We start from the raw sequence: 9,643 nt of genomic DNA, 5'->3' as shown, positions 1-9,643 counted from the left end.
TTGATTCATGATGCCAGGGGTACATAGTTATTAAAATAAAAATGTTAAATTTTTATGCAGACACCCTGTGCCCCAAAACCCAATTGGAAAGTTTTGTTTCCCGGTCTCCCACCAAAAAATTCAACGTGTTTAAGTTCAAATTTTCACTGAGATATTTGAAGTTAGTTGAAAAAAAACAGCATTAAATAAGGGGAAACCATTTTACCCGCATTTAATGCTGTTTTTTCCCAAATTTCCTCAATTTTTCGAATTCGCATATCTCGGTGAATATTGCACTTAGAAACGTGAAATTATTTTAGTTGGCATCGGGAAAGACAGAGCAACAACTTCTTAATCGGGTTCTTTGGCACACTGGGATGGTATAAAAAGTTTTTTATTTTTATTTTATAGCTATACAACCCCTTACAACATGAATGACATATCTGAGTTGGGCACGTGAGGTTGGATACTTTTTCTAGTTGGGTGTATGTCTCTAAGACTAATGGCTCACCAGTAAAGTGCTATACGCCGTTACACATGCAGCCTCCAAATACACGTAAAAAAATAGCTTCAGACGAAACACAGTCAACTCTCATTGTAACAAATACCATATGTCAGTGTCTTTAATACGCTTTGGGTTTGACTGTATTTCCCGCCAAAAAAAATCTGACATTTTTGCAGTAAAGTAATTGAACTTCGGCAAGTTGATCTGAAAACAGTCCTTTTTATAATGATTATGTCCTTTTTACTTTTATAAACTTAGGAAGGAAACAAAAGGAAGAAAGGGTGGGGAGAAAAAGAAAAATGGCCATGAAGGGGCTCGGTTGTGCGTAAATGCCTCGAAATTCCACTTGTGCGCAAAGGGATTCGTGCCTCACTCTCAGTTTTATGACAAAATTTCACATTTATGAGACGTATGACTACGGGCACGATTAATCTCTATATATATAGCTCTTTCAATATTAAAATATTTAATTTATACGAAGCACAATTTCAATTATTTGACATTTTCATTTTGATTCGAACTCCAAATCTTTGGCATTTAGACATTATTTCCAACTATCAAATCCAAGTAGTTTTTGCAGATTGTGAAAACGCGTCGCTGAATTGGTTTTGCATGCGTATTATCAACACTAAAAACCATACATTTTAAGTTGACAGATACAAAGAGATGCATTGAGCCGGTTGGACATTTCAAAGTGAAGACTTACGTGAGAATTTATCGCACTTTTTTTAGAAATCAGCAGATGCAGTGAGTCTCTAATCAACTGATTTAAATTGCTTTAAATGTAGTCATACGCCTTTTTAGAATTTTTATTCCAAGAACAATGTCCACAACATTGTTCTTGCAGGATAGGAAAATTGCATTGAAATTATTTGGAATGCTGCAGGCCCGTAGTAGGACAGTTGAAAGGAAGCATTACAGTATCGATTAAAAGAACTTTAAAGATGTGGTGTCAATCTTGGAGGAAGTCCCAATACAGGGGCGGCTCGAGCTTACATGCCGCCCGGGTGCGAAGCCTCATGTGCCGCCCCTACTGGTGACCCTGCCAGGAGGCTGATAGGGCTTGGGTGAAGGGCACCTGGAGATAAACCTGATTTTTTTTTTAGAAGAAAATTGCACATCATTGTTTACAGTGCAAAATGTGCGTGACCATACGTCCCGCTTTTGAAGTAGAAAATTTTTGTCTTTGTTTTTTGTGTTCTAGAATTATTTTATCATTCTTAGTAAATGCCAGATAACTTAATCCTTGAAAGAGCACTTATTTTTGTGAGTCATCAGCATAATGATATCAAGATGATATTTAACGTGGTAATTTTTATTAAGAACATTTTTTCAAAGGTGTTTCTGGTATTCCAGGGGCCGGACAAGTGAAAAACCAAATTTTTCCCTGGCCTGCATTTGACTATTGTGGATCAAATTCTAAGTGAGGGTATGGTCACCTAGGCTCGGATCTTTTGCAGGCCCTCTCATAGTCGGATTTCTCACGGCCCCTTCTATAGTTAATTTATAGCCTGAAAAAGCCAAAAAATTATGAGAATTATCCCGGGCTCTTGTGGGGGCCATGGGAGAGGGAACCAAAATGCACACATGGTCCTTGTAATAGAGTACAGTGGTGGCGCTTGGCCATGCGACCCATTGCGGCCACACGGGGCACCGCTTAAGAGGATGCTAAATCCTCTTAAGAGGTAAAAATTGTAGGGCAGTTAAAAGGAAGCATTACAGTATAGATTAAAAAAACTTTAAAGATGTGGTGTCAATCTTAGAGGAAGTCCCAATGCAGGGGCGGCTCGAGCTTACCTGCCGCCAGGGTACGAAGCCTCATGTGCCGCCCCTACTGGCGACCCTGCCAGGAGGCTGATAGGGCTTGGGTGAAGGGCACCTGGAGATAAACCTGATTTTTTTTTTAGAAGAAAATTGCACATCATTGTTTACAGTGCAAAATGTGCGTGACCATACGTCCCGCTTTTGAAGTAGAAAATTTTTGTCTTTGTTTTTTGTTGTAGAATTATTTTATCATTCTTAATAAACGCCAGATAACTTAATCCTTGAAAAGGCACTTATTTTTGTGAGCCATCATCACTTATATGGAAAGATGATATTTAACGGGGTGATTAACATCTTTGAAAATTTTTTCAAAGATGTTTCTGGTATTCCAGGAGACGGACAAGTGAAAAACCAAATTTTTCCTTTGCCTTCATTTGACTATTGTGGATCAGATTCTGAGTGAGGGTATGGTCCCCGAGGCTAGGATCTTTTGCAGGCCCCCTCCCAGTCAGATTTCTCACGGCCCCTTCTATAGTTAAATATAGCCTGAAAAAGTAAAAAAATTATGAGAATTATCCCGGGCTCTTGTGGGGGCAAATGGGTGCCTGAACCAAAATGCACACATGACCCTTGTAATAGAGTACAGGGGTGGCGCTTGGCCATGCAACCCATTAATGCCACACGGGGCACCGCTTAAGAGGATGCTAAATCCGGGGTGAATGGGTAAAAAAAATTCCATTCGCCAAAAAAAATCCAAACTGTCGGCTCTGGAGGGGCGCAAAATCCGAAATGAAGGGCCGAAAAAAATGTTTTGTTAGGAATTGTTTAGATAAATTGTGAGGGAGGGGCATGACCGTCTAAGGGAAGGGCTGACAGGGCTCCAGCTTGAGGCCCGGGACTAAATCCTTATAACTTTTCTTTTTTTCACTCTATAAATTAACTGTAGAAGGAACCCCGTGGAAAATCGGGCATGGACCCCACGAAAGATTCCCTGACGCAGAAGGTAGGGGGTATGGAGGGAGCAATGGATAGGAGGCGCAAAAAATAAGTCCCACACGGGTACAGATTTTGTCTCGAGCCGCCCAGATAGCTTATATTCTTGTTTCTGGTATGTTCTTGGTTCTTGTGGTTCTTGTGGTTCTCTTCTGGTTCTTGTTTCGAGGTATAGTATGACTCAAAAGCGTGATGACGTGAATTTTTATTGCGTTAAATTTTGTTGTCTTAAGTAAAGTCTACGCTGCCGCCCCTTACAACCTGCTGCCCGGGTGCGTCGCACCCCTCGCACAAACTGCCCCTGTCCCAATACATTATCACAGCAATGTAGTTTTAAAAAATTAAATTTCGCGGGTATTTTTCCTCATGTATGATTTGGTCTCTTGGAGTTCGTTATAACTGAATTCGACTTTATTTCTTTTCAGCAGAGGTAATGGATTGGCACCCCCTTTCAAAATTCATAAAAAATACCCCAGAGCAATCATTCGCTCTATTCGATTTTTATAAATATATTCCCCATCAGACCGCTCTGTGCTGGCTGAAGATAGCTTTGTGCTAAACTAGATGGCTATCCGTCTGTAATTGCATGAAAACGATGGGTTTTTTTACAATTTAGCTTTCATTTTTCACTCATCTACTTCTTGGTTTACATTTACTACCATCACTCAAAAGAATGTCAATGAATGGTCAATAAATCTTTGTCTGTTTTCTTTATGGCAACCCTCTTTGAATGAAAAGTCTGAACACACAATTTTCTGTCTTTACAGTTACTCCATTGTGCTTAAACCTCTTCTATAGTGTGTGTCAGGGCCTACTGTCACCCCCCCCCCCAAGTCGTAAAGTCGTAAAACCACCGAGATTAATGTTACTTGGATGACGAAAAAGATATTCTATGCATTTTGTTTGAAATAAAAATTTTTTAGTCAGAGTGACTAAAATAAATTTAATGTCATAAATTTCTTCGTGGCGCCCGTATCAGTAGCCGTGGCTCCCCTTTTGCAAAATTTTCATCCGTGGCCCCCCCGGGGCCATAGATGAAAATTTTGCAAAAGGGTAGCCACGGCTACTGATGCTACTGAGCCCCTGTAGTAAACTTTGTAATTACAGCTCATTTCGGGCTTCTTTCACCTCGGCAACAACCAAGGGCGTAAAGTTATTGAAAATGTTGGGGGGGCTCAAGCCCCATACAATGGAACCTCGTTTATTCGTCGCGTCGTATAAACGAGGTTTTTAAGCACGTGGCCGAACAGTCGGGTCAAAGCGTCGTATAAATGAAAAACCGTATAACTGAAACGTTATCTCTACCTTACTCTTCCGCAAAAATTTCCCTAAGAAAACTAAAAATTATTGTAATTCAAAACCATATTTCATGAAATTGAAATCAAGAAAAAATTATATTACAAAAAAAAATTACTCGAAATACAGCACTGAGATTGACATAACATTGCTGTTTCATAAACCTCAAGCACTCTTATGATGTTCCTTTCAAGATTTGAAATACAAAAATGCGTTATTTATAAACTTAAACAAAAAATTCGTCTGTGTTGTTCGATTTCTATATTCAAGAAAAAAGTCAATAAAGCATAGAGTTCATCGGGTAAGACAAAAATTGATGGAAGAAATTCACGAAAAAAAATTCAAACACCTTGAAAATGATTATAACTTTTTCAAGGACTTTTAAAGACTTGAAAATGAACTTTTTCTCTAAGGATTTTCAAGGAGGGTACGAACCCTGTCCCTATATACCAGGGCTTGACAAATCTCGGGCTCCAGGTCACCATGGTGACTAGAAAATCGGTATCGGCACCAAACATTCTCTGCATGTGATTGCTAGAGTGGAATCATAGGATGACGAAAACAGTGTGGCTTTCGACATGGGAGAGGGGGGGGGGGGTCTCCGTAAGTCCTGAAAAAATCTAAAAAACTTCTTCAGCAAAAACCATGCTTGGCTCCTCAGGAATATGGCTGTTTCCTACATAGTTTTTGATTTGTCAAGATCGGCTACATTCAAATGACATCAAAACAGGAATCATTCAATGTTTTAAAACAGTATTGAAATTTATACTCGATGAAAAATTCAAAAAGCATGGTCATATAGGCTTATGCAGCCAGAGCCGCTATCCTATGAAATGTTTGACAAATGATTTTACTTCATGTTCATTTCTTTTTCTCTTTAGAGGTGGGGGGGGGGGGGTTGAAGAGGACAAAATCACTGAAAATATTACGATTTGATATTTTGGTTTTTTGTTGGTCGGCATTTTTTCGAGCAGAAATACTTAATTTCGTTTCATTTGTGTTCAATAATGTGCATTTCAATATAGTACAGGAGTACCGTATTTGATTTGCAAAAAATTCAATATAAACAAACAAAACAAAAATATTAAAATGTCTGAGTGAGTACAGTGTTTAAAGAGAGGAAAAATGCAACACCATACTGAGCTCTTTCGCGTATTAATAATGAGAAAATTATTATTGCGTAATTAATGACAAAAGTTCGGTGTAGATAATATCTGATATGGTGATAATCTCATTATGAAATCAATTTTATTGCATCAATTAAAAAAATGTGAGGGAAGAGCAACTTTTTTGCGCATTAACCCTATGTAGTCCCGTTGATTTTTGAATAGACATGGTAAATGGTCAAAAAACTACAAACAGGTTTTTTGGTATTTCAGAAAGTACATCCTTTAGTGTCATTTCAGTACAAGGTACAGCTATATAAGTACAATAATTTTTATCTATCCAGAAAAAGCTGATTCCTTGTTGGTGTCATATTTGAGAGCTGTCCCAATTTTACGTGCTCAGAGATTTATATTATAGCACCAAATTGAGGGAAATGGAAATGAAATTCAAGGACGAAACTATTCAACTTTGCTGAGCAAAATTCTATTTGTTTATAGATAACATTAAAATTAAGGCAGGCTATATTTTACCCTTAATTAATTATTTTAGCTAGTTAAATCCAGTATAATTAATTAATTAAATTGCTGTGATGATGTATTGTTTCAGTTAAAAATATGCTGACAGTGCCAATTTACATCGGTTTCTGGAAAAAAAATAATTTTCAATACGTTTTATGGAGGAGAACCATAGAGGGTATAAAAACATTGGTTTCGATTTTATTTGGCCAACATAGGTGATCAGTTGCTATTAATATTAAGGTGTGCCGCAGATAGCAAACGTTTAAAAATCCATTGGCATAGCAACTCGCTTATTTTTGTTAACAACAAACACTTCAGTATTAGTATAATACTGAAGTCATACTGATATCAGTAAAAGTATAAACACTTTTTTTTTAATTCATAAATCAGAAGGGGGAAATCTTTGTTTACATGTAATATACGTCTGAGCGAGTGCTTATTAACAGAAATTTTAGTATTTGTATAACACTTATATTCAACGTATAGTGTTTTTTTGCTCATATACTACTGATGTATGTAAAAAATTTCAACGTTGGAGGACCTGCAGGACCAGTAATTATTTTTGGTCAAGCATTATCTTATTTGCAATCATTTTCAATAAATCAATTGGTATCAGTTTTGACCATAAACACCCAAGTGATAGATATGCCATTCATATTTTATCCTAAAAATTAATTTTAACAAAAATAACTTAATAATCTAACGGATATAAAAATTTTCAATCATGTAATGCTGACCACGGATTATCGAAAACCACGGTTTAAATCACCAGGAATAACCAAACATAGCAGCAATAGCAAACAGTTCGAATGAAACGCATATTTATACATTTCGTTGATTTAAAATAAATATTTATTGTATCCTCATGTTGTTCATGTCAAATACTCACATTTAAATTTACGCAAAAAATACACACAAGAACCTATTTATACAATTATATAGTTTCTGAACCGGTCCTAGTTTCTGCATGAAGTGGCCCATTTAATTTAAACAGCACAGTATTTACTCTATTCGCTAATAAACTAAGCATCTTTGACCCTATTTATGCAGGGTTATAATTGTCCACTTTTTTCTAGGGACACTTCAAGTCAAAGGTCCTGACTTGCAGAAAAACCAAAAAATTTGGGTGTCATAAGATGTTTTTTTTACACAAATTATTTTCGACTTATTTTGTTCCTTGTTATTAGAGACCACTGTTTAAGCAAAACTAATTTGAATAATCCAACTCGCAGTTTTCCAAACTTTTTGTTTCATCGTCCTCCTCTTCAGAATTTGTTTTTTTCTCATCCCCCCCCCCCGGACCTTTCCATGCCCCCAAGGGGCGATATTGCCCATTATAGGATACTCTGATCTAACTGATCATAACTTCAATAACAATCTCTGTTCCCATTCTTCTAATCACTATCACCGAATATTATTACCAAAATCTCTTGTGTTGTCTGATCAATAATTTCATGGTCGGTTTTCTTTCACCTTTCGTAGTTTTGTAATTTCTGAACTCCGGAAAATCCACCCTCGGATAATCGAGGTTCTACTGTACTTTAGATTTCTTTAACAATCTTGTTCCAAACAAAGTTTGTCGTAAAAGCTTTTGGCCTCAAGAATATCTGTATAAACATTTTATGCAACCGCAAAATTCCCAAAAAACTAGAGAAACTGCTAATGAGGTTGTACTTACCAAGATTATTGTTGCTCTGCTACAAATTGGGCTTTGATGATGATTCCTTCATCATGAAGGATGAGTAAGGATGCAACGATCGATCAGCGTTGACTTGAAAATTTGTAACATGAACACTCAACGATGACACTTGGATTCAAAAACAACTGGATGTTTCTTCCTCTTCTTATATGCTATAGTTAATACGACAATCCTGTTTTCGGTATTGTCAACTCTGTACAAAAAAATTTCTCACGTCTTCGTGCGCAACCATTTGTCGGCAATTACCTTTTGTAACTACTATAGTTCGGCTGGTCAAATCACCATTTGACCAGCCGAATTCATCTTTTGTGAACATTTCGGATGTCTTATTCTTCGTTTTTTTCTCATGGTTAGCATCTGGACAACATAAAAATGTAACACTGTGCTAGCTTCCTGAAGGAGGGACACAGAGATGTGTGTTACTTAAACACCTATAAACACATGATTCAGTTAGATGGCGGTATCCATGACTGAAAATTTCGGGAAAGTTCTCACGCTTCCTCAGGGAAAAATTTCCAATACATCTGGCTGCCCATTCGTGTGCGTCTTTGTTCGGAATTCGCCTATACATATGTGTGTTTGTGTATGCTCCGCCTCGCTTCAGGGCAGTTGTATTCTAGAAAGGCTACTAAATTTCTACAGTGGAACAAAAATAGTCAAAGCGCCGCTGACAGGAAAACTACAACATCCATCTCATTATTGCTATCATATAATACATTGCTACCTCCAGAGCGGTGTACAAACAATGAGGAAGGAGATCGTACAGGAAGCGATATAGACCCGTCAACCAGTTCCCAAGTTAACAAGTGAGGGGAGGTTGGGGTGTATTCTGTTGAACAGTTTTCTCCTTTTTTTTTCTAACTCATAATGGGTATCTGTCACTGGCATAGTACAGAAGTGCATTCAAGAGGATTCACTGATGGCATTTTCTACTTCTGTCGCCAGCCGATCTACAGAGACAGTAAACAATCGTCAGCTAAGAAAAAATAAATTAGTGATTGCTCTTTTCTGATGCCCGTGTCAGAAGTACGTGCTTTGTTGTCCTCTAATGGTTAATCCTGCCTATTGCGACCTAACGCTTTTCTTTGAACTTGTCCCAAAGCGATTTGCCTTTATCTACCCGCGAAAGCTGGTTGTCTGGAATAACTACTATATGGTCATACAGGCCCCCTAACTAGGCTGGGGCAACCAGGGCATTGCACCAGGGCCACATGCCTAATTGGGCGCCACAAAATAATGTACATTTATTTTGCATAATAATAATCCTTTCCAAGGGCCCCCAGAAAAAGTGTGCCCTGGGGGCCCCGAAAAGGCACGCTATGGTCCTGTGTTCATAGAAAAAGAATTTTCTCGCTAAACATGGAAAGGAAACCTATCAATGTATAATTTTTTCTTTGTTGAATTAATTTTCAATTTGAAATCTTATAAACGGATGACCGAGAGAGAGGCTTGAAAAGATCTCTCGTCCAAAGATCTCGTTGTAAAGTCATAACTATTAAGTCATTATATAAAGTCATCATCAGACATACATTGCACTATAAACATGCCCCCCTCCGCTCAATGGTGGGACTAACCAACACCTTCTAGAGCAAGCTGCTTTAGAAGGTATTGGACTAACAGGGCTCCAGTGCGGGGGGACGATTCCCCCCCCCCATCATTTTTTGTTTTTCACACGAAAAATTCACTATATCCACCAAAGGCCCCAGCCTGAGGCCCTGATGCAGGATAGGGGATGCCTATAACATCTCTTTTATAGTCCTTGCCAACAAAATTAGTGAAATG

Source organism: Pholcus phalangioides, unplaced genomic scaffold (genome assembly GCF_987345545.1).
Source record: "Pholcus phalangioides strain wild (caught in Gottingen) unplaced genomic scaffold, Ppha-v1.0 ptg000015l_1, whole genome shotgun sequence".
In the NCBI taxonomy this organism is placed as follows: Eukaryota; Metazoa; Arthropoda; class Arachnida; order Araneae; family Pholcidae; genus Pholcus; species Pholcus phalangioides.
This window is presented reverse-complemented; position numbering follows the sequence as displayed.